Source organism: Macaca thibetana, chromosome 8 (genome assembly GCF_024542745.1).
Source record: "Macaca thibetana thibetana isolate TM-01 chromosome 8, ASM2454274v1, whole genome shotgun sequence".
Taxonomy (NCBI): domain Eukaryota; kingdom Metazoa; phylum Chordata; class Mammalia; order Primates; family Cercopithecidae; genus Macaca; species Macaca thibetana.
This window is the reverse complement of record NC_065585.1, coordinates 6,799,658-6,824,359: the sequence shown is the minus strand read 5'-3', so window position 1 is coordinate 6,824,359 and position 24,702 is coordinate 6,799,658. Positions and strand designations below refer to the sequence as shown.

The window sequence follows — 24,702 nt, the reverse complement described above, 5'->3', positions numbered from 1 at the left end:
AAACTCAAAGAATGCTGGCGAGGAAGGTAATGATCAGAAGCTAAATACTCAATCCCCATGCTCAATTCTCAACTCCAATACTGTAGCTCTCTGGAAGCCCAAGAACTTGGTTTCAACCTCACAGAAAAGTGAGGAGAAATTCTTGATTTTGCTGCTGTTGTTATCTATGGCCTGGAGATTAGAATTAAAATGAGGTTCAACTACAGAAAAACAGCTCCATTTTTGCAAATCTAAGTTGGTGGGCTATGTCACCATGAGCGAAGGGACTCACACAGCATCTGGCCCAGAGCAGGTGTCCTGTTATTAACAGCTCCCTTCCCACAATGTTGAACTGACCCTGACCTCACAACACTCTCACAGCTCCCAGTTTAGCTCTCGTGGTGACAGTGACAAACGATTTAATCACAGAATCTTTGCCCAGTATGGAACTTTCCAGGGCAGCTCTCTCAATTTAGAGTTTGGAACCTGAGACCCAGGGATGGGAGGGACACTACCAGACACAGTAAAGTAGCATCAGAGATAGGAGGGAAGCCCAGGTCTCCTGAATTTATGTTACAACTCTTTCCATTTCCCATGAAGCTTCCCAAGGAAAAAAGCTGAAGATGACTTTGCAGGAGATCATCAATAATTTAATTGGTGGAAGACAGAAGGGCAAGAGGGAGTTAATTAGTGTGAAGAGCTAATCAAGACAATATGGCCCCAAGGGGAATCCTAATACTCTCCAGCATCTGAGAATGAATGACAGTGACATAGGAACAAGTTGCTCTAATCCTTCACATCCCCCTAGGCCCACCTCCTGAAATATGTTTCACATAGTTATGTCTTTATCAAATATCTCCATTGGTTTCATGGTGTCTAGAAACTAAAATTCTACTTCTTTGGCAGAGCAGTCAAAGCCCTCTCTGTTCTTCCCTCAATGCCCTTTGCTAGCCTCAGTGTTCTCTGCAGCCTTTCAGACAACCTCCTCTCCCTTCCCTTGGAGCAATCATGCCTGGTCCTCAATTTTTTGCCCAGTCTGCAAGGCTCTCTTTCTTTATCCTCCCTCATGTATCAAAATTGAGCTCAGTTTGTAAGGCACAGTTTAGATGACACTTTCCCTTGATACCCCAGGACAAAATAAATCTGAATTCTCTGTACTTTTAGAGTACAAAACTAGGAGAATAGTAAAGCAGAGCAATAGAGAGGTTAAAGCACAGGAGCTTAAGTCAAACAGACCAGCCACTTACTAGTTACATGATCCTTAGCAATTTCCCTAACCTCCCTGAACCTTTAATTTGCAAAATGAGATATTAATGTTGTCACCTCCTAAGGGCGTGTGACTTACATAATACATAATACCTGTAGCATGCTTAGGATAATGTTTGGTACTGGTTTTATTTCATCCAGTCTAATACAGCAGGAGCAAAACATGATAATATGCATAATCATATTTTAATGTCTCATTTTTTATCTTGTATTATCATCCTTTTAGTCTATCTCTACCCCTTCTCTGTACAAGTTCCAGAAGGGTCAGATTTATGTCTTGCTCATTCACTCATTCAAAAATTAGTTATGCACCCATGTATGTCAGATATTCTTCTAAGCACTGGAGATACCGAGCTGAAACCAAATAAACATGATTCCTATTCTCAAAGACTACTTCTGAGCAAGATGGCTGAATAGATGTGGACAGGAAGAGCTTCTCCCACCAAGATACCAAATCATCAAGAAGATTAGCACACTTCAAACAGAGCTTCAGAAAGAAGGCACTGAGAGTGAATGGAGGGAGGGTGCAGATGCCAGGCTAAAAGGGGAGGAAGGTGGAAGCCCTGCATGGAGTTGATGAGCACCAGGACTCATTCCTGTTCCAGAGTGGCTCCTGGGGAAGAGGTGTGTGAAAGAGGCACGGAGTGCCCCAGATTCACCGTGGACCTCCAGAATCCTAGCTTCAGGAGATTCCACAACCCTGATGGACATTTAAGCTGGCAGGAAACTGCCCAGAGAGATGGCAGAGACAGAACTCCAGCCTGCATGTGGCCTACAGGATATGGCTTGGGAACAACTGTAGTGGAGCACAGTCATTGGTGCTCATCCTCCTAGGCTCACCATACTCCTCTAGTTGGCTTTAGCCTTGATTGACTTACAGACCTGAACAGAGCAGGGCTATCTTGCCAATGGGAGGGGACCAGTCTGATCTGACTGTCTTCATCTGCTGGCTTATCCCAGAGTCCCTGCCTGACTGCACCTAGATGCAACACAGCCTCAGCTGCCCAGCCAAGGCACCTGCCAGTAGCTTCTACCATAGCTCTTTCACTGGCAGACCTGCCTAAAGTTGGAGAGCTTCCGTAGGCAGGCCCTCACCACCAGCAACCCTCTCCCCCTGCTGCTTTGTTGGTGTACACTCACTCACACCCTTCCCTTGCTGCTTTGCCAGTGCTCACTCACCCACAACCTCCCCTGGCTGCTTCCCCAGTGTGCATGCATGTGCTAACCCTGCCACTGGCATGAATGTGTGCATGGGACCAGCCACTGCCCCACCACTGCCCTGCTGAAGCACCCTTGCCAGCATTGCCCATGACAGTATTGTTACTAATGGACTGGGGACACCCTGGCTTCTCCAACACAGCAGGTGCTTAAGCTCAAGAAGCCAGAGAGAAAAAATAATGCAGGCCTGGTCCCAGACCACCACAGTTAGCGCACACAGCCCAAGAGTGCTGAGCTAAGCCTTGGACCCCTGAAATCAATGAGAAATGAAGCCAATTAACTAAGCCCAATCAACCTATACCACAGTCAAAAGCATCAAAGAATCCCACCCAAAAGACAGCAATTTTAAACATTAAAGGAACATCAACCCATTCACATGAGAAAAAAGTAAGGGTAAGAACTCTGGCGACAGTAAAAGCCTATCTTCTTACCTCCAAATGAATGCCCTAACTTCCCAGCAATGGTTCTTAACCATGCTAAAATGGCTGAAATTACAGACATCAAATTCAGAATCTGGATGATAATGATTATCATCAAGATTCAGGAGAAAGTTGAAACCCAATCCAAGGAACCTAAAAAATCCAACAATATGTATATAAGAGCTGAGAGATGAAACGGCTATTTTAAGAAGGAACAAAATTAATCTCCTAGAGCTGAAAAACTCACTATAAGAATTTCATAATGTAATCAGAAGTATTAACAGCAGAATATACAAAGCTGATGAAAGAATCTCAGAGCTTGAATACTGGTTCTTCAAACCAACTCAGTCAGACAAAAGTAAAGTGAAAAGAATTTTTTAAAATGAACAAAACCTTGGGAAAATGAGGGATTATGTAAAGAGACCAAACCGATGACTCACTGGCATCTCAGAAAGAGAGGGGACAAGCAACTTTGAAAACATATTTGAGGATATTGTCCATAAAAATTTCCCCAACCTCACTAGAGAGGTCAATATACAAATTGAGAAAATTCAGAGAACTGCAGTGAGATACTACACAAGATGACCATTCAAAATTAGTTGTAGACACATAGTCATCAGATTCTCCAAGGTCAACATGTAAAAAAAGTAAAGGCTGCTAGAAAGAAGAGGTAGATAATGTAGAAAGGGATCTCCATCAGACTACAAGTGTATCTCTCAGCAAAAACCTTACAAGACAGAAGAGATTGAAAGCATATATTCAGCATCTTTAAAGAAAAGAAACTCCAACCAAGAATTTTATATCTAGCAAAGCTAAGCTTTGTAAATGAAGGATAAATAAAATCCTTTTCAGATGAGCGAACATTAAGGGAACTTGTTAACAAATTAGTAACAAATTTTCTTAGTGTTTGCTGGTCTGAAAAGGATTTTCTTTTCAGATCTGCCTTACTAGAGGTCTGTAAGGGAGTGCTAAACATAGAAATAAAAACACTGTCACCAATCACAAAAAAAAAAAAAAAAAACTTAAGCACAAAGCACACTGACACTATAACAACCATACAATAAAGTCTACATAATAACTAGCTAACAACAAGATAACAGAATCAAATCCTCACATATGAATATTAACCTTGAACATAAATAGGCTAAATGTCCCACTTAAAAGGCACAGAGTGGCAAGTTGGATAAAGAAGCAAGAAGACCAAACTGTATGCTGTCTTCAAGAGACCCATTTCACATGCAATGACGCCCACAGATTCAAAGTAAAGAAATGGAGAAAGAGCTATCAAGCAAACAAAAAACAACAAAAAGGAGCAGAGGTTGTTATTCTTATTTCAGAGAAAACAGACTGTAAATCAACAACAATGAAAAATGACAAAGAATGGTGTTACATAATGATAAAAGGTTCACCTCAACAAGAAGACTTAGCTATACTAAATACATATACACCCAACATTGGAGCACCAGACTCATAAAACAAGTTCTTTGAGACCTACAAAGACACTTAAATAGCCACACAATAATAATAGAAATCTTTAACCCCCTACTGATAGTATTAGACAGACCATCAAGGCAAGAAACTAACAATGATATTCAGAACCTAAACTCGACACTTCACCAAAGTGACCTAACAGACATCTACAGAACACTCCACTCAACAATTACAAAATAAACATTATTCTTATCCACACATGGCACATACCCTAAGATCAACCACATATTTGGCCATAAGGCAGTTCTCAACAAATTTTTAAAATTAAAACCACATCCATGTTCTCAGACCACAGCACAATTAAAAATAATAATATTTTTTTTTCTTTCTTTTTTTTTTTTTTTGAGATGGAGTCTCGCTCTGTTGCCCAGGCTGGAGTGCAGTGGCCGGATCTCAGCTCACTGCAAGCTCCGCCTCCTGGGTTTACACCATTCTCCTGCCTCAGCCTCCTGAGTAGCTGGGACTACAGGCACCCGCCACCTCGCCCGGCGGCTAGTTTTTTGTATTTTTTAGTAGAGACGGGGTAAAAATAATAATATTTTTAAATATTATTTTATTAAAATAAAGATATCTCAAAACCATGCAATTACATGGAAATCAAACAATTTGCTCTTGAGTAACTTTTGTGTAAAGAATCAAATTAAGACAGAAATCAATATTTTCAATTGTTCAATTTCAATGTTTTGAAACTAATGAGAGCAAAGATACAACATACTAGAATCTCTGAGATATAGCTAAAGCAGTGTTAGAAAATCAATAGTGCTAAACACCTACATCAACAAATTATAGAAAGATCTCAAATTAACAACCTAACATCACACCTAGAGGAACCAGAAAAATAAGAGCAAATGAACTCCAAAGATGCAGTGAATGATATCAAGATACAAAAATATATACAAAAGATCAACAACCAAAAGCTGATTCTTTGAAAAAGTAAGTAATATTGATAGACTTCTAAGTGGACTAATAAAGAAAAAAGGGAGAAAATACACATAATCTTAATTAGAAATGCCAAACGTGACACTACCACTGACCCAACAGGAATACAGAAAAAAAAAAAAAAAAACACAACACTCAGAGACTATTACAAACATCTCTATGCATGCAAACTAGAAAACCTACAAGAAATTGATAAAATTCCTGGAAACATAAAATTTCCCAAAAGTGAACCAGGGAGAAATTGAATACCTCAAGAGACTAATAATGCATTCCAAAATTGAATCAATAATAAAAAAAACTCCAATCATAAAAAGCCCTAGATCAGAGATATTCACAGCCAAAATCTACCAGATATAGACAGAATAGGTGATACCAAAACTACTGAAATTGTTTCAAAACATCAAGGAGTAGGGCTCCTCTCTAACTCATTCTATGAGGCCAGCATCATTCTATTAATAATACCAAAACTGGGCAGAGACGCAATAAAAAAAGAAAACAGTCCACTATCCTTGATGAACATAGATGTAAAAATCCTGCCAAATCAAATCCACTGGCACATCAAAAAGCTAACCAATCAAGATCAGTAGGCTTTTTTTCCTAGGATGCAAAGTTGTTTCAAAATACACAAACCAATAAATGAGATTCATCACATAAACAGAACTAAAAACAAAAAAACACATGATCATCTCAATAGGCACAAAAAAAGGCTTTCAATGAAATTCAACATCCCTTTATATTAAAAGCCCTAAACAAACTAGGAATTAAAGGAGCATATCTCAAAATAACAAGAGATGTCTATGACAAACCTACAAGTCAACCTAATCCTGAATGGGCAAAAGCTGGTAGCATTCCCCTTGAGCACTGGAACCACACAAGGCTGCCCAATCTCACTGCAACTGTTCAACATAGTACTCAAAGTACTAGCCAGAGCAATAAGGCAAGAGAAAGAAAGAAAAGACATCCAAATAGGGAAAAGGTAAGTCAAACTATCTGTTTTCACAGATGATATGGTTTTGTACCTAGAAAAGCCCATAGTCTCTGTATAGAAGCTCTTAGAACTGGTAAATAATTTCAGTATGGTTTCAAGATACCAAAGTCAATGCACAAGATCAGCATCTCTATACATCATTAATGTCCAAGCTGAGAACCAAACAAAAATGCAATCTCATTCACAATAGCCACAAATATAATAAAATACCTAGGAATACAGCTAACCAGAGATATCAAAGAACTCTATAACAAGAATTACAAAACACTGCTGGAAAAAGTCAGAAATGGCACAAACAAATAGAAAAATATTCCATGTTCTGGATAGGAAGAATAAACATTGTTAAAATGTCCATAGTGTCCAAAGTAATTTATAGATTCAATGCTATTTTTTACCAAACTACCAATATCATTTTCATAGAATTAGAAAAATTATTCCAATATTCATATGAAACTGAAAGAGCCTAAATAGCCAAAACAATACTAAACAAAAAGAAAAAAGCTAGAGGCATTACATTACCCAATTGCAAATGATACTACAAGGCTACAGAAACCAAAACAGCATGGTATGTGTACAAAAACAGACACATAGACCAATGGAACAGGTTAGAGAACTCAGAAATAAAGCCCCATAACTACAACCATTGGATGCTTGACAAAGTCAACAATAACAAGCAATGGAAAAGGACTCCCTATTTAATAAATTGTGCTGGGATAACTGGCTAGCCAAAAGCAGAAGATTAAACCTGGACTCCCCCTTTCACCATGCACGAAAAAATCAACACAAAGTGGATTAAAGACTTAAACATAAAACCTGAAATCATAAAAGCCCTAGAAGAAAACCCAGGAAATACCATTCTGGACATAGGCCTTCACAAAGATTTTTTGACAAAGACTCCAAAAGCAATTATAACAAAAACTAAGATAGGCAAGTGGGACCTAACTAAACTAAAAAGCTTCTGCACAGCAAAGGAAATTATTAATAGATTAAACAGAAAACCTACAGAATTGGAGAGAATATTTGCAAACTACTTTCTAAGAAGTGTCTAATATCTAGAATCTATAAGAAACTTTAACCGGCCAGGCACGGTGGCTCAACCTGCAATCCCAGCACTTTGGGAGGCCGAGACGAGCGGATCACCAGGTCAGGAGATCAAGACCACCCTGGCTAACATGGTGAAACCCTGTCTCTACTAAAAAATACAGAAAAAACTAGCCGGGCGAGGTGGCGGGCGCCTGTAGTCCCAGCTACTCGGGAGGCTGAGGCAGGAGAATGGCGTAAACCCGGGAGGCGGAGCTTGCAGTGAGCTGAAATCTGGCCACTGCACTCCAGCCTGGGTGACAGAGCCAGACTCCATCTCAAAAAAAAAAAAAAAAAAAAAGAAAAGAAACTTTAACCAACAAGCAAAAACAAAACCCCATTTTTAAAAAGCCAAAGGACATGAACAGACACTTCTCAAAATAAGACATACATACATACATTTCAACTAGCATATGAAAAAAAATGCTCAACATCACTAATCACTAGAGAAATTCAAATCAAAACTACAATATCATCTCATACCAGTCAGAATTGCTACAATTAAAAAGTCAAAAAAATAACAGAAAAAGGAAAGTTTATACACTCCTGATGGTAATATAAGTTAATTCAGTCACTGTAGAAAGCAGTTTGGGTTACAGATTTCTGAAAACAAAACAAAAACAAAAACAAAAAGCTACCATTCAACCCAGCAATCCTATTATTGGGTGTATACCCAATTGAATATAAATTGTTCTACCATAAAGATACATACACTCACATGTTCACTGCAGCACTTTTCATAACAGCAAAAAGACGTGCAATTTACATACATATTCGTTAACAGTGGACTGGATAAAGAAAATGTGGTAAATATATACCATCGAATACGATGCAGTCATAAAAGAGAACAAAATCATGTTCTTTGCAGCCAACACGGATGCAACTGGACGCCATTATCCTAAGCAAATTAACACAGGAACAGAAAACCACAGACTACATGTTCTTACTTACAAGTAGGAGTTAAACACTGAGCACACACGTATACCAATAGGGAAACAACAGACACAAGGGCTTACATGAGGGTAGAGAGTGGGAGGAGGGTGAGGACTGAAAATCTACCTCTTGAGTACTATGTTCACTATCTGAGTGATGAAATAATTTGTAAGCCAAACCCAGACAACGGGCAACTTATCTGTGTAACAAATCTGTACTTGTACCCTCTGAACCTAAAATAAAAGAAGAAAAAAAAGGCTTCGCTTTCTACTTAGGGAGGAAGACATCTAGATGTGTATATCTTCAATACCTTCTTAGATTCTAGCACAAAGATCTGCACAAATAGGTATCTACTTTAAAATTTACCCTTGAATTAGTTTCTTTGTGCCAAATGTCAGACTAAGCAATTTCTTTTTTTTTTTTTTTTTTTTTGAGACGGAGTCTCGCTCTGTCACCCGGGCTGGAGTGCAGTGGCCAGATCTCAGCTCACTGCAAGCTCCGCCTCCCGGGTTTACGCCATTCCCCTGCCTCAGCCTCCCGAGTAGCTGGGACTACAGGCGCCCGCCAACTCACCCGGCTAGTTTTTTTTTTTTTTTTTTTTTTTGTATTTTTTAGTAGAGACGGGGTTTCACCGTGTTACCAGGATGGTCTCGATCTCCTGACCTCATGATCCACCCATCTCGGCCTCCCAAAGTGCTGGGATTACAGGCTTGAGCCACCGCGCCCGGCCAGACTAAGCAATTTCTATGCATTATCTCAATGAATATTTACAACTTCCCAGTGCTCTCCCTGTTTTAACACTAGAAAATTATGTCTCTGTCAGGTTATGTGGTTGGTTCAAGGATCCACAATTAGGAAACAATGACACTAGAATTCAAATTCAGATATGCCTTATCCCAAAACTCTTATCCATTCCACTAGATTTTAGTGCCTCTACTTATTGGATACTTAGTCATTGTCTCAATAAATAAACTGATGGGTGGAATAATATTATGAAAAGTAGGGAAAGCTTTCAGGATTCCATTTTGTCTTTGCTTTCTAAAATTACAAACAATGACATTTTTTGAACCATCCATCACACTGAATTTTATGAGTATTATTCATTGTTTAGGTTGCTATTCAAAGTTCATTGCTACCATGCATTGCTACCATTTAACCTTTGTAAGGCTCAATGAGCCAGTCAACTCCATTGATTGTCTCTCACTTCAAAATATGTCTGTCACAAATTCATCCCAAAGCTATGCTGGGCCAACCACATGGTCATCCTTATCTTTGACTTAATTTCACTATTCATAATAAGAGCTACCATAATGTATACAAGCATTACATATTTTAAAACTAATAAAAAGAAAAACTGGCATTGAGTAGGTGTTCACTTGTTGCCATGAACTCTCCTCAGTATTGTATATACATGGATACATTTGATCCTTACAGTGGCCTTTGATGTGGGTAATATTGCTCAGTATCACAGACGGAAAAGACTCAGGGCACTAGCAATCTGACCAAAGTTCAAACAGAGCAAATGAGAAGGAGGACCAGTTCAAACAGAGCAAATGAGAAGCAGGACCAGATCTCAAAGAGCATACCTTTCAGGCCACAAGCATTTGCTTGGAAACATCATGTGTAGTTGGTGAAAAGGTAAATATCATTCTGAGTAAGGCTTCTCACCAATAAGATGCAGTTGCGAAGGGAGTGGGGACAGAACCTCCTTATGTATTCATAAAACTGTCCAGAGAGAAAGTGCCTCTGGCTCTTGATGGTGTGGTCTCTATAGCGGCCATACCGGAATCCTATTGTTCAGAGCAGCTCCACTCATTGGCTTAAATGAACATTCCATTTGGAATGATTCTAGTGCAATGGAGAAGAAAGAGCATGCTAAGCCTCATTTACCCTCTTCACAGTAGAATGAACACAGGCAGGCTTCGCTTTTCATCCTGGCTTCAACTCTTACTCAGTGTAGATACTGTGCTTTCTCCTGAACTTTGGTCAAACAATTGTTGGTCAGGTACTGTCCTAGGTGCTGAAGTCACATAAAAGAATGAGGCTCGGTTTACACTAGAAAAAGTTCACAGGAACTGGAGAATATAAATGTACTATGGGGTTGATCGTGGTGGCTCATGCCTGTAATCTCAGCATTTTGGGAGGCTGAGGTGGGCAGATTACCTGAAGTCAGGAGTTCAAGGCCAGCCGGGCCTATATATATATATATATATATATATATATATATATATGTGTATATGTATATAAAAATATGTTTATATATGTGTGTGTGTGTGTATAGTGCTAAGCACAGCCAGAAAAAAATCTAAGCCTCAAGTTGTACATCAAAATATTGTACCAAGGAAGACTACATCAAACTTCATTTGTAATGTGGTAAGTGCAAATTAACATCACAATATGGCACTTCACACTGACCAGAATGGCTAAAATAAAAAAGCAGAGATTACCAAGTGTGGATGTGGATGTGAAGTGACTGAAATTTTCGTATATTGCTGGAGTAAGTGCAAATTGGTATGGCTACTCTGGAAAACTATTTAGCAGTATTTACTAAAACTAAGCATACATGTACCCTATTACACAACTGTGTCATTCTTAGTAATATATTCAATTATATATGTGTGTGTATAATATATGTACACATATATAATGTGTATTTTATATATACATTAAAAGATATGTATGAGAATGGTATTATCATTTTTATAATCTAATGCTATAATTTATACAAATCTCATTAGAAGGGGTAATTGAATTGTGGTATAGTCAAACTTTAAAACACTTCATGGCAAAGAGAATAAAATACTATTCTATTAAGACAGGATTAAGATACTATTATTCTATTAAGAATCTATTAAGAGTAGACCTAAACACAGATACCTTGACCTATGAGACAAGAATTATGATATCTACCTTTTAAAATATTTAAAAATGTCTTACATGGCACTGAATTTTGAGATATGGCTTTTAACTTGATTTCTCCAAAAATTCCTATTTTTCATCCTGAAATGCAAACTACCTTCCCAAGATACAAATGAAGTTTTCTGAACTTTGACTTATGAGACAAGAATTATGATATAATAGAATAAAATACTATTCTATATGGCAATTTGGATTAATTGCATAATAATGTTTGAGCAAAAGAAGCCAAACACAAAAAATATACATTGTCTGATCCTGTTTGTATAAACCTGTTCAAAACTGGTCAAAACTAACCTATGGTATTATAAGTCAGGATTGTAAATACCTTTGGTAGTGGGGAAGAGGGAGTGATTATGTGTAGACAGGAACAAAAGGGAGTTTTGGGGGTGTAGGTGATATCTGTTTCTTGATGTGGGTGCTAGTTAAACTGAATCTTTGAGTCGGGAGAAATTCATCAAGATTGTATATATCTATATATATATACACACACACACACATATATATGCATTCTACAAATATAAATATGCATTCTACAAATGTATATTTTAATAAAATACTTAAAAGTTTCTTACACGGCACTGAATTTTGAGACATGGCTTTTAAATTGATTTCTCCAAAATTTCCTATTTTTTATCCCAAAACAAAAACTATCATTCAAAAATATAAGTTTTCTGAACCTTGACCTATGAGACGAGAATTATGACATCCACTTTCTCCAAGTGAAAGTGAGAATTAAATTTGAAAACTTAACACTGCAACAACTTACCAGCATAATAAATACTTGTAATGGGTGAGTGAGTGAGTAAACGTGTCCTATAAATGCTATTACATTAAGGTTAGGCCACTACATTGTTTAGAAAACCACGTAGCAGCACTTACTAAGAGTAGATCTAAACACATTACATAACGTAGCTATGCCAATCGAGCCCTAGAATGTACAATAAATTGTACATTGTTGTTGAAATCGATGTAACATCATTCCCTGATCATTTTCCATATTTTAATTTATATTGCCTCTACTTCATTGACACATCTTTTATTCCTTTTTTTTTTTTTTTTTTTGAGATGGAGTCTCGCTCTGTCGCCCAGGCTGGAGCACGGTGGTGCGATCTCGGCTCACTGCAAGCTCCGCCTCCCGGGTTCACGCCATTCTCCTGCCTCAGCCTCCCGAGTAGCTGCGACTACAGGCGCCCACCACCTCGCCCGGCTCATTTTGTTTTGTATTTTTTAGTAGAGACGGGGTTTCACAGTGTTAGCCAGGATGGTCTCGATCTCCTGACCTCGTGATCCACCCGTCTCGGCCTCCCAAAGTGCTGGGATTACAGGCTTGAGCCACCACATTGGCCACATCTTTTATTCTTGCCACAACAAACGTCCTACTCATCCCAAACATGCCCCATGGATTTCTCCACCTGGTCTCAAGCCAGACAGTTCCATCTTCTCAGAATTCTCATCCACCAACCTGTGCAAAGGGTACCTATTTCTTCAAAGTCCTCTCCCTCTTTCTAACTCCCATGATACTTTGCTGCCTACTTCTTCAATAGCAATAACAGCACCACGATCATAATAGGCTTCCATTAGTTGGGTGTCAAGCTTTGGGCTAAATGTTTTATGTTAATTTATAATCCAATCATCCCCTGGAATAGTACTGATAGTCTGTTGATATTTTTAACATAAAAAAAAATAAAATAAATTAACAGGAACTATGGGAACTTGGCATTGTCTCCCATTTTTTAAATAAGAAAACAAAGTCTCCCATTGACTAAGTAATACATAGATCTATCCTACACAATTAGGGCCTAGAGGACTTGGGGTTCAAAACCACAGCTAGCAGAGTCCAATGCCCAAACTATCTTAGCTAGTAATTGGCTACTGAAATTCTGAACTTTCAGAATGATAGATCCAGACATCAGGCTGTCTCTGCTTGCAACATAATTGTGATTTCTTTATTTACAGTGGGGTACTGAGGCAGAGATTTATTTCAGTGCCTAGGCCATTGTCTCATATCTTGTGTAAGAGAGGAATCATAAAATTGGAGTCATGATTCTGGAAAGTGTCATCTGCAGCTGTCAAATAACCTACCTGCGTTACTTTGTCTGTTGCTAAGAGGACGAAGAGTATTCTCCTCAATTTGCAGGTGTGCTAACTGTAGCACAGAGAGGTCAAGCAATGCACTCAAGGTCACACAGCTAATGGTTGCAGGAAGCAAACTTAGAACCCACTGATTCTTGATACTTCTATGCCAGGCTCCCTCTACCACAAAAGCTACCTCCTTAAAGATCCACATGTTCATGAGTCTTAGTAGGGATTCCTGCCAATCCATAACAAAGGGCTAATGAGGTCCCACTTTCCTTTTAAACTGTCATTATTTTTAGACTTACTTTTGTTTCTGCTGTTTTGGATGCAGGCTTCTATTCATACCTCGAAATTTAATTTGAGTATCTCATTCTCTGGGGAGTCTTATCAGATCATTTACTCCTCTATTTCATTCCACAAACTGCCCCCGAGGGCCTACTATGTAGGAGGCAGTGGCCAACATACTGCGGATTCAATGGTGAATAAAAAGTCATACTCCCTGTTCTTCAGAGCTTACCTTTCTTAGTGTAGGAGAGGGGGAGGGCTCAAATGCATCACTCTCAAATGCAATTTCCAATTGTGGTAAATGCTATGAACAAAAAATATGGGTATTTTTAAAAGAGTATAATGGAGCACTGGATCTAGTTAGAGAGGTCTGGGAATGTTTCCTATTCCTTTGGTAGAATTAAGTAACCTGGCACTATTTGTACCTCTGCGCTTACCCTCACTTCGTTGTAATTTATTTTCCTGCAGTCTATCAGTAACACAAGTACAGGACCATGTCCTAGTCACACCTTGAGCCCATGTCCTAGAAAACTTGCATGCTATATTATAGGTAGTTAATAGCTCTCCTCTGAATTGGCTTTTATTATCATCACTATTATTGCTGCTATCCTTGTGGCTACCACCATTGTTGGAGAAAAAATGTGGGACGTGTCTGAATCCAAGTCCCATGTGATGAACTCTATTTTAACTGCACCTTTTTGGCACGTAAAGGAAGCACACAACAATTTGTTGATGACAAAAGAAATGAGAAAGCTGACTAATTCCAACTGCTTCTCTGAAATGCTAATTTGCTTTCAGAGTCTCTGCTCTGGTTCCTTTATAGCAATTTTACAAGCTTGTAGCAAGGACAGCTTTCTGTTAATGACTACTTGCAAATCCAGTATGATGACTGTGTTTTGTCTTAAGCTGGGTTAAAACACTAGCTTACGAATAGAACAGCAGAGGCAGAGACGTTGGCAGCCAGTCCAGAGCAGAGATCAAAGGCGCTATCCTGGCAAGAGAGATTTGCTCTTAGGTACTTTAAAAATTAGAACTATGTTTTCTTTTTTTTTTTTTTTAACATCCAGAAGGCCCTTTTCAGAAACACTCTCCAACTACCAAACTGGTGAAAGAAACTGACTGAGGCCTGAGAAGATAAATTCTAAGTCATACAGTCATACAGCAAGATAGGGTGAAAATGGGTTTTAGGCCCTATCTTTGTTGGTTTTGTTTTATGCAAAACTCTTTCTACTATGCCCAGTTTCTTTAATAGCATGCCAGAAGTATGAAATTTCAGCCAAGGCAGCACTTTCTAAAGAAGAAGGGCTACAGTGACTGCAAATTTCATGTAAAATTTTCACACGGTACTCCATTCCTTCACCACCTTCCCAGTTCTGTCTTCTCCCGACCCTTCAGGAAGTTTACTCTGCAAGAAACGGCTGCTGCTTCATAAACACCTCACTGTGCTCATGCTGTTCCCCACTTCCATCTGTACTGATAACAGTAGTCACTATTGATCACCTGTCATGTGCCACACCCAGTAAGATGCTTGGTATATGCTTCTTCCGAAGCTCAGAAGAACACTGCAAGGACATTTAGAATGTATTTTTAGTATACATGCATAAAATCATCCTGAAACTCAGTGGCTTAAAGTAACAACGATTTTGTTTGCTCCCAATTCTATGGATCAGGTATTTAAGCAGCACTCAGACGGGCACCTCCACATCCAGCCTGGGAGCTCTCATCTGAAGCTGGGATGTGCTTCACTGGACACAGCCTCTCTCTGCTGCCGGGCAGGTGCTGGCCTCCGAGAGGATACATTCCACAAGGTGATGGTGGAAGCTGTGAATCTCGTAAGGCTCAAACTTGAGGAAGGAAAACAGGATCACTTCTTCCACATTCTATTTTTTAAGCCAGGTGACAGAGTTGGCCTGGGTTCAAGGACAGGGGAAGAAAGACCCTGCCTCCCAGTGGGGCTGTGATAAAGTCAACTTGTAAAAGAGCAATTGGGATAAGACAGGAAATATTATTACAGGCATCTTTGGGCATAAAATCTACCAGAAGATCGTAATTAAGAAACTGTACTTTGGAGTCAAACATTTAAGCTCTGCCATCAGCTGCGTGTCCATGGATAGGTTATTTCACCTCGGAGGCTCAGTTTCCTCATCCCTAAAATGGGGATAACACCATAAAATTTCCCAAGGGAATAAATAATGTATAAAATGAGCTTAATGTCATGCCAACACAGAGTAAGCCTCTATACACAGTTGCTATTAATCTAAGGATACTTTTAAGAGTGAAATCTGCCTTATGAAATTTACATAGAGACAACAGATATACACCAGAATTTATGTTCACCTCCAGCTAACATTATCGTTAACCACTGAAAATGGGGAAAATCAAACTAAAACTGAAACTGAAAGAGATTAATTAGCTTGTCCACATTCACTAACTCACTCACACTTACACACTAATGAAACTTCTCTTATGTGCCAGGTAAGAGAAAACATGTCCCTGCCATCTTAGGACTTGTACTCCAGTGACAGAGAGACTGAACTACCAAACAAGTAAACAATTCATCATAATATGCCTCTTAATTAGATGAATCAGGGTAAAGAAAGAGAGAATACATTAGTGGACATAGTTTCACCTGAAAGAACGAAATAATGCTGATTCAAATGACTTAAACCACTGGTCCACAAACTGGCCCATAGACCTAGCCTGACACCTGCTTTTGTAAATAAAGTTTCATTGGAACACAATTACACCCATTTATTTACATATACTTTATGGTTGCTTTCATACGACAATTGCATCTTCAAGTACTTCCAACAGATCGCATGGCCTGCAAAGCTTAAAATATTTCCTATCTAGCCTTTAACAGAGAACATTTTCCTATCTCTGTTTTAAACCATAGAGAAATGTATTATCCCCCATAACTGAAGATTTTAAGGAAGACAATGTCATATCCTGAATCACTGCTGTCATGAGGGACTCAGGATCCTCACATCTTTCCATTCTGTGGCCTTCAGGCCACAGCTTCATGCAAGACTGGGTCCCTTTAGGTTTGTAAGATGGATTACAGATATTCCAGACAGAGAATCAAGACGAGAAGAGAGCATCCTCCAGAGACAAGGCCACTCCTAAGAATGCCTCTCTTGGGAGGAAAATAAAATCATTCCCAGAGGCACCCAAAGACACCGAACAATGCCCCATCAGACTTCATTGGCCAGAAGTGAGTCATATGTCCTCCTGTAAACAAGCCACTGGGAAGGGAAGGAGACCAGCCTAATTGGCTAATACCCATCAGAACGATCCCTGGGGATGGGTGTAAGCTCCTTCTCCCCTAAATTGTGTTGAGGAGGGATACATGTATAAACAAAGTTGGCACAAAAGAGGAGAGGCTACTGGACCCCAACAGTGTCTGATAGGAAAGTGATCATAGTCAGCATAAAGGAAAAATGTTCCTTTATAAAACGTGTTCAGAGAAGGAATCTCACAGGATATGATGCCTGAATGTAGCCCTGAATGATAAGAAGGAACAGGCCTTAGGTTCTATGAAAGAGCTTCCCAGATAGGGGGAGACTTGCTGGTAAGGCGCAAGACTGGTATTCAAATTCCTACACTTTGGATCCAAAGCTTGCACAGTCTCCACTACTCCAAGCTGTCTGCTGAAACTGCACCTGTTCCCAAACAACAGTCTCTAATATCATGGTCTTCTGGGCAGTCTTTGACCATGTCCTCCAAACCAGACATGTCTTCTTACCCATCTTGGTACTTTTCTCCTTCTGTTTGATATAAGTGGAGAGAGTTATACAGGTTATTTTGCCCTAAGCAGGTTATCCACATCCCTAAAATAGGGATAGCATCAGTAGCATCAAGTACCTCTCATGTAATGATCACTAACAGAAGATAAGAGAGCAAAATCTAACTGGTAGATATTTTGCTCTTTCATCTTCTATTAGCATAGGAATTCCTTAAGGTCAATGACCATGGCTGGTTCTGATCCACATGTACCATGACAACACCTAACACAGAGTGAACATACAGTACATTCTTGATGAATATACATCAAATTAGACACAGTAGTATAGATCTGTGGCTCAGCTTGATTCAATGTGTTGCGGGTGACAGGGCCCCAGAAAACCTGAATATTTGTAAAACAGTCCAGCTACCCAACCAAAAGGCACACAGGAAGGAATGACAATGGAACACTGTCCATCCAAAATCTGTTCCCAGAGGACTGATGGGAAAAATATAAAGTCAGACAGAACAATGAGGCGAGAGGCAGGAGAGCAGTCCACTGTATACAGATAGCAAAGGGTGGAGGACACAGGTGGAGGGCCTAGAAAGTCATAATAAAATTAGATCTGAGTTTTTCCAGCAATGAAGAGTCACTGAAAAGAAAACAAGATTTACTGATTACTTGTTATATTTCAGGAACTGTTAAGGTATTTTATATATACCTTTAATCTTCATTTAAAAAGATTATTAAGGCTGGGTACAGTGGCTCATGCCTGTAATCCCAGCACTTTGGGAGGCTGAGAAGGGCAGATCACTTGAGGTCAGGAGTTCAAGACCAGCCTGACCAACATGGTGAAACCCCGTCTCTACTAAAAAAACGAAAATTAGCCAGATGTGATGGTACATGCCTGTAGTCCCAGCTACTCAGGAGGCTGAGGCAGAAGGATCACTTGAACCCAGAAGGCAGAGGTTGCAGTGAGCAGAGATCATGCCACTGCCCTCCAGCCTGGGTGACAGAGCAAGACTCTGTCTCAATAAATAAATAAATAAAATAATTTTAAAAGATTATTAAATAAATCTCTATTTAGTAATCTCTATTTCATAGGTGATGAAATTCATGCTCAGGAAGGTCAGGTGGCTGAGGGTCACACGGTGAGATGACAGATCTAGGATTCTACCCAAATCTCTTTGATATTCAAGTTTATGACTTGTTTTCTCAGCCACATAGTTGACCTCTGACCAATGATTTAAGAAGCTCAACCCAGTAAGAAGAGAGAGAGAATGGGTTTGCTGGCGAGGGAGAGAAATCGGAGGTTGGGACATTAGTTAAAAGCTGTGGCAATAGCGCAGGACAGAAAGGGTGAAGTCTGGCTCTGAGCATCATTATTAGAAATCAACCACACATAGAAACTAAGTGGATGAAGAGAAGGGAGCCGCTGCAGAAGACACAAATGCATCCACCTTGGGGAGACGTACTCTGGGAAAAACAAGCGTTTCTGCTTATGCCACTATTACTAAATAAAAGCAGCATTGACATTGCCCTTGGGATTCTTGCTCTAACTCTGGGCACACATTCTAAGCTTAGACAAGCTTTAGTCACAAGGACAAAATATTATTAGTTTAGCTGTGTTTTAGCTCCAGCTTTCTCTATGAATCATGTGTGCATGAATCATAATCACCACTCTTCATATTTTAGAAGCAGATGTATAATTTTTCTTACCCAAGAAAAAAATCAATTGCTGTCTAAATAAGAATCTAATGTTGTTTCTGAATCTCTTTGATTTATTCAATTCTGAGCCTTCATCTTCTTTGGGAGTGAGAATAATCAGGAAAGCCTAAAAGAAGAAGGTGACAAGGTGACACACACTGAGCATTTGCTCTGTCCATGACTGCTCTCCACTTTTCAAAGTCAAGGCAGGTGTAAGTGTTCCCATTATTTTATAGATGAGGAACCTGAGGCTCATATAAGCAATTTATTGGCTTGGGATCACACAGCTAGTAAGCACCAGAAGCCAGGATTTCAATTAAAGAGTGTCAGACACCAAAGTATATGCTTCCAATGACCCTTCCCCAGCTCACCTAGCTACAGTGTAAAAATATGGTATTAGGCCAACTGACTGCATGTTACAGTTCTCTTTGGAGATGACCTTCAAAGTTCTTCCCAAGATGGCCTTGTCATTTGTTGTTTACTGTCATCTTAGGACACTTCATTAACAGTGGAAAGCTACTTACCTCTGAATACATTCACTGTCTATGAAATGGGGATCCCAATCCCACCAGCTTCTTACGGTTGACATGAAGTACACCGTTCAAGTAGGTGGGTGTACATGCCAGTATTGTGTCACTAATAACAGTGACACCAGTCAGACTGGACACCTCTCAGGTCCAGGACATGATCATATAATGCCCTGAGCATTTCTACCCTCCTGCTACTTATCACAAGTTTCCTCTGGCACATTACCTGCTCCACTATCAGACAATGTAAATATTTTCAATCTTGCAAGTGTGGCTGAAGCCACATGCCAGCCAGGCGCGGTGGCTCGCGCCTGTAATCCCAGCACTTTGAGAGGCCGAGAAGGGTGGATCACGAGGTCAGGAGTTCATGGCCAAGATGGTGAAACCCTGTCTCTACTAAAAATACAAAAAATTAACCGGGCGTGGTGGCAGGCACCTGTAATCCCAGCTCCTCGGGAGGCTGAGGCAGAGAATTACTTGAACCTGGGAGGCAGAGATTGCATTGAGCTGAGATAACGCCATTGTACTCCAGCCTGGGTGACAGAGTGAGACTCTGTCTCAAAAAAAAAAAAAAAAAAAAAAAAAAAGAAGGAAAAAAAAGAAGCCACATGCCAAGCTCCATGATGATGTCTCAATGCACCTCATCTCATTGATGCCCCCAATGGTGAAGCTTGGAGTGCTATCCTCAAGTTACTGATGTGAAAGCTGAAGTTCTGAATGTTGACATGTCCACAGGGGTACTGCTTTATGATGTAGTATCCTTGCTGTATTTAAATGCAATAAGAGCACTAATGTATTGAATTACATCACTTATTAGAATGCAATAATATTACTAATATTATTTATCAAATACAACAGCAATATCTATAAGTAGTTTATGTATAGTTTTAGAACTGTTTGTGTATTTTCAATTATATTATCTCATCAGGCCCCAATATTCCCTAAAATTTAGGTCTACAATAAATATTGCTTTAAAAAACACATACAAATGAATCAACACACATATCTGAAGGTCACAAATTGCCCTCTGGTCTGCTCTCAAAATTATCTTTCTAAATTGCAGTTATTATCCTATCACCCTTTTGTTTAAACATTGTAGGGGAGATTTCAAATCTGATTTATCAATAGAACTGAAGCAATTCGAATCATGATTCAAGACTAGGGATCTAGATTTAGCAGATATTTCAAAACCACCTTGTTCTCATTGTCTTTTTGATCGGGGCTATTTCAGCTTTCTACCATCCTGCCTTTCCTGACCTTCAGACTATACTATCTGTGACAGCCTACATGCTCCACTGGGTCTCATGTCATAGTAACAGTGTCGTAGAAGAGGTGGAGAGGTGGAGACTAGATCCTTCACTTTTATTCACTGTGAAATACGGGGAATGTGCAATTTAACGCTTATCTTACATGTGATAACTGGGCATTGAGAAAGGCAAAAAAGGGGCTAAGCAAATGCTAAAACAATGAGAGGACCTGGATCTGCAAGAGAAGATGTTCTCTGGGAAGAACTCAGCAAGATCAATGGACATAAATTGCTGAAAAAAATCACACTTATATGGTCACTTCTTCCGTTTATCTGGAAAATACCCCTGAGCAGTTTTTTTTAATGCAATGCACAGCGTCACAGTGATATGAGAGAGTGACAATCATGTGATGTAGAAAGGTGGCTTACTCTACAGAAGTATTTGTAGAAATGTATTCATTCACGCTGGACAGCAGGGATCAAAGTGTCTGCTTATTTTGCCAGTGAACACGAGGCCCTGAGTCCAGCGTTCTGTGAAATGCAATGACAGGCTAGTCTGTGTTTCCACAGACCTCCTCCCACAATCAAAGACTCTAAGGCATGAGTTTGCAACCATGTGTTCACATTGAACAGAAAATCTTTACACAGCATGTCAACATAGGTGGGCATATTTGATTCCGACTGATTTAGCCATCAAGTCTGATTAGAATGTGACTTTCCAAACAGTGTGAGCATAGCAGGAAGAGGTCTTGAAGTTAAATGAGCTGGTGACATTTTGTAAGGGCCAGGCAACCTTCAGAAAATCCTTTAAGATGTCTGAGTCTTAATTTCTTGTTCTGTACAATGAAGTTGAGAACTTGCCACATAGAGCTGTTGTGAGAATAAAATTTGTTGACATATTTACTATAGTGTCTTCTCATATTCTCAGAGGCTGGAGATTTCCTTGCCTTTGCCCCTTGGACCTTGGAGTGCTGCAGATCAATATTGATAAACAGGATGGCATAAATAAGGAGAATAAAGTCCAAATGCCATGGCTTGTTTTTAAGGCCCCCTGTGCTCTGACCTTCTCCAACAGTGTTACTTCCTCTCCTCTCACTGCCATTACTGAACTCCCATTTCAAGTTAGCAGCTTCTCTTAATGACAGGAATACGTTATATTCCTCAGGAGTTTAGAAATAGAGAAGAACTAAGTAATAACGTTTGGTAATGATATTGGTAGAGAAGAAGAATATAGACACAGCAATCAAACAAACATGGGTTAAAACCCCAGCTCTGTGATATAGTTAGGCTTTGTGTCCCTACCCAGAACTCATCTTGAATTAGAATCCCCCTAATCCCCATGTGTCATGGAAGGGACCTGGTGGGAGGTAACTGAATCATGGGGGCAATTACTCTCATGCTGTTCTTGTGGTAATGAGTGAGTTCTCATGGGAACTGATGGTTTTCTAAGGGGCTCTTCCCCCTTCACTTGGCACTTCTTCCTGCCACCTTGTGAAGATGGTGCCTTGCTTCTTCTTCCCCTTATGTCATGATTGTAAGTTTCCTGAGGCCTCCCCAGCCATGCTGAACTACGAGTCAATTAAATTTATTTTCTTTATAAATTATCCCATCTCAGGCAGTTCTTTATAGCAGTGTGAATACAGACTAATACACTCTGCCATTTCCTAGCTGCAGGACCTATGACAAGTGGCTCAGCTGCTTTCGCACTGGGTGTCCAGGGCTGTAAAATGATGATAAATCCTACCTTACAGGAGCATAAAGCAAAGATAAGACCTACTTTACAGTGGCATTGTGAGAATGCAACACACTACCACAAACCAAGCGCCAGGCATAATGCATGGCTTACTGCAGCCAATCAGTAAATCGTAGCACAAATATTAGAATACCAGAATTCAGGAATCACTACATTATTGTCATTATATTTCTGAAGGGCAATGAAATTTGGCAGCATGGTTGGTGTGCTAATGCTGAAATCACCTGTTCTCAGAACATCTCTATTTGATTAGTCAAAGAAGTTATTTGTGCTTCAATTCACTCACCTGTAAAAACACCCGAAAGTACAAAAACAGTCACCTTCTTTGTCTCGGAAACCTGCTCATTTTAATTAACCTAAAAGGTTTCTAGCAATTCATGTTTGTAAAGCACTTTGACATGCTAAGAATAAGAGGCAATTTAAATGCAAAATTTTATTATAACAGCTTTTTAAAAAATAATTATTACTCAAGGGGCTCTCAAGCAAGAAGGAGCTCCTAGAATTCCACACCTCTTATCTAGGAGAAGGTGCCGGGTGGCTATTGAAGAGCCATGTCTCAAGTACTCCCTGAGAGTTCCTGGAACTCTGCTTCCTTAGCAAAAATAATGTGGGGCAGAGTCAAAATATATAATAAAAGGTAGTAAAAAGAGTGATAATATAAGTGTCTTCAAATACTAGCTAAATCTTGATTGCTGCTACATCTACAAATCAAATTTGAATTGCACTTCTGAGCTCTGTCAAAGAAAAAACAGAGCTAGACAGTAGTTAAAGCGGTAAAAACAGACTCTATTCTGGATTATTGAAACAGGAGAAGAGATGCCTCAATATAAAACTGGGTTCAGTTGTGAATACAGCACAAGTAAGGGGAAATATATAACCAAGGAACAGGAGAGGGATCAGGGGATGGAAAACAACTAAGAGAAAACATCAGAAGTAAAAGGATTCTGGCAAAACCCACTGAACTGGATTCTTGCCAAAGACAGGCCAGGATGATCAGACATCACCTGGGGATGATGCCTGGCACAGCAGTCCCAACCAGACTCTGGCCCAGCCATTTAACAGTATGTAGCAAGGACTAAAACCAGGTTTCCTGGGGACTGCATTTTACTCCTCAGCATCTCCTGTCTTTCAATGGGATGATCTTCTTGACCTAAAATTGCCATGGCAACCTTGTGGGTGGGGTGGAAGAGGTCACTATACAAACAGGTTATCAGTGACAGATGTGGCTTCTGTTCCATAATTGGTACCTGAAAAAACAAGTGGGTCATCACATTAGCTTGACTCAGGACATCTCTCACCAGGCTATTAGCCTTTAGAAAACACAGAGCTCAATTAACTTTCATGGAAATTGGATTATTTCCTGCCCATTTGAAGGCCTTCATTTATCCACTAGGAGCTGTACAAGGCAAAGGTTCTGGTGAGTACATCCCTGAAAATCTTTGAGGAGGCTCCAGGACAAAGATAATATTCTTCTAGGTTACAAAGAACCTGCATGTAAATTACCAATTATCATTTCATAATGGCCCTGTGTGGTCAGTATGAGAGAATCATAGCACATAGGACAATAAATGAGGTTCAAGATTAAGCAACTAATCACATATGTCATTATTAGGTATGAGTTCAGACCTGCCTGATCCCAAATCCTATGCTCATTCCGCTACACCATGTGACCTCAGTGGTCCTCGTGGATTACAAACACCAGACTCATCTTCAAACTCCAAGGTACAGCTTCACAGGCTGACCACATAACGTCAGAGGAGGACATGACCTAGGGGGAGGGAACATGTCAACCTGGGTTTCCCTTTGACTGGAGTAGTCAAGGGATACTCCAGTCTCTGTGAATGAGGATGATGCATTAACATTAACAAAAAGGGAAAGAACTTTCCACTGTAGTGCCAGAACTTTCCACCGTTACTGTGTGCCAGAAGCTCTCCCAGGTGCTTCACAGCTGCTCTCTAATTTAATCTTAACCCCCCTGCTTGGGATGTATTATTGTGTCTCATGTTACAACGAAAGAAATTGGTGCTTAGAAAGTTTGATTGTCAAACGCTAAAATGTGAGCAGAAAAGGCAGACCTGAAATTTGGAACCAGTTCTTGGCTACAGTGCTTTGTAAACTTTGGCCAAGTGCTTTCCATCACTCCAGGCACTTC

General features: G+C 39.7%; 1 protein-coding gene across 7 annotated transcripts in view; it reads right to left on the bottom strand.

Moving 5' to 3' along the window:
- Window positions 1-24,702, bottom strand: part of FAM135B (family with sequence similarity 135 member B) — a 360,700-nt gene that overhangs the window by 281,588 nt on the left and 54,410 nt on the right. Inside the window, exon 1 of one of the 7 annotated variants that reach the window (XM_050802606.1) lies at window positions 13,826-14,095. The exons of 4 other annotated variants lie outside the window; for them this stretch is intronic. The gene's annotated coding sequence lies outside the window, so the exon portion shown is untranslated. Of the gene's footprint in view, window positions 1-9,899; window positions 10,112-13,825; window positions 14,096-24,702 lie in introns of those variants that run through there. 2 more of the 7 variants (XM_050802600.1, XM_050802601.1) reach the window with 2 other exon arrangements.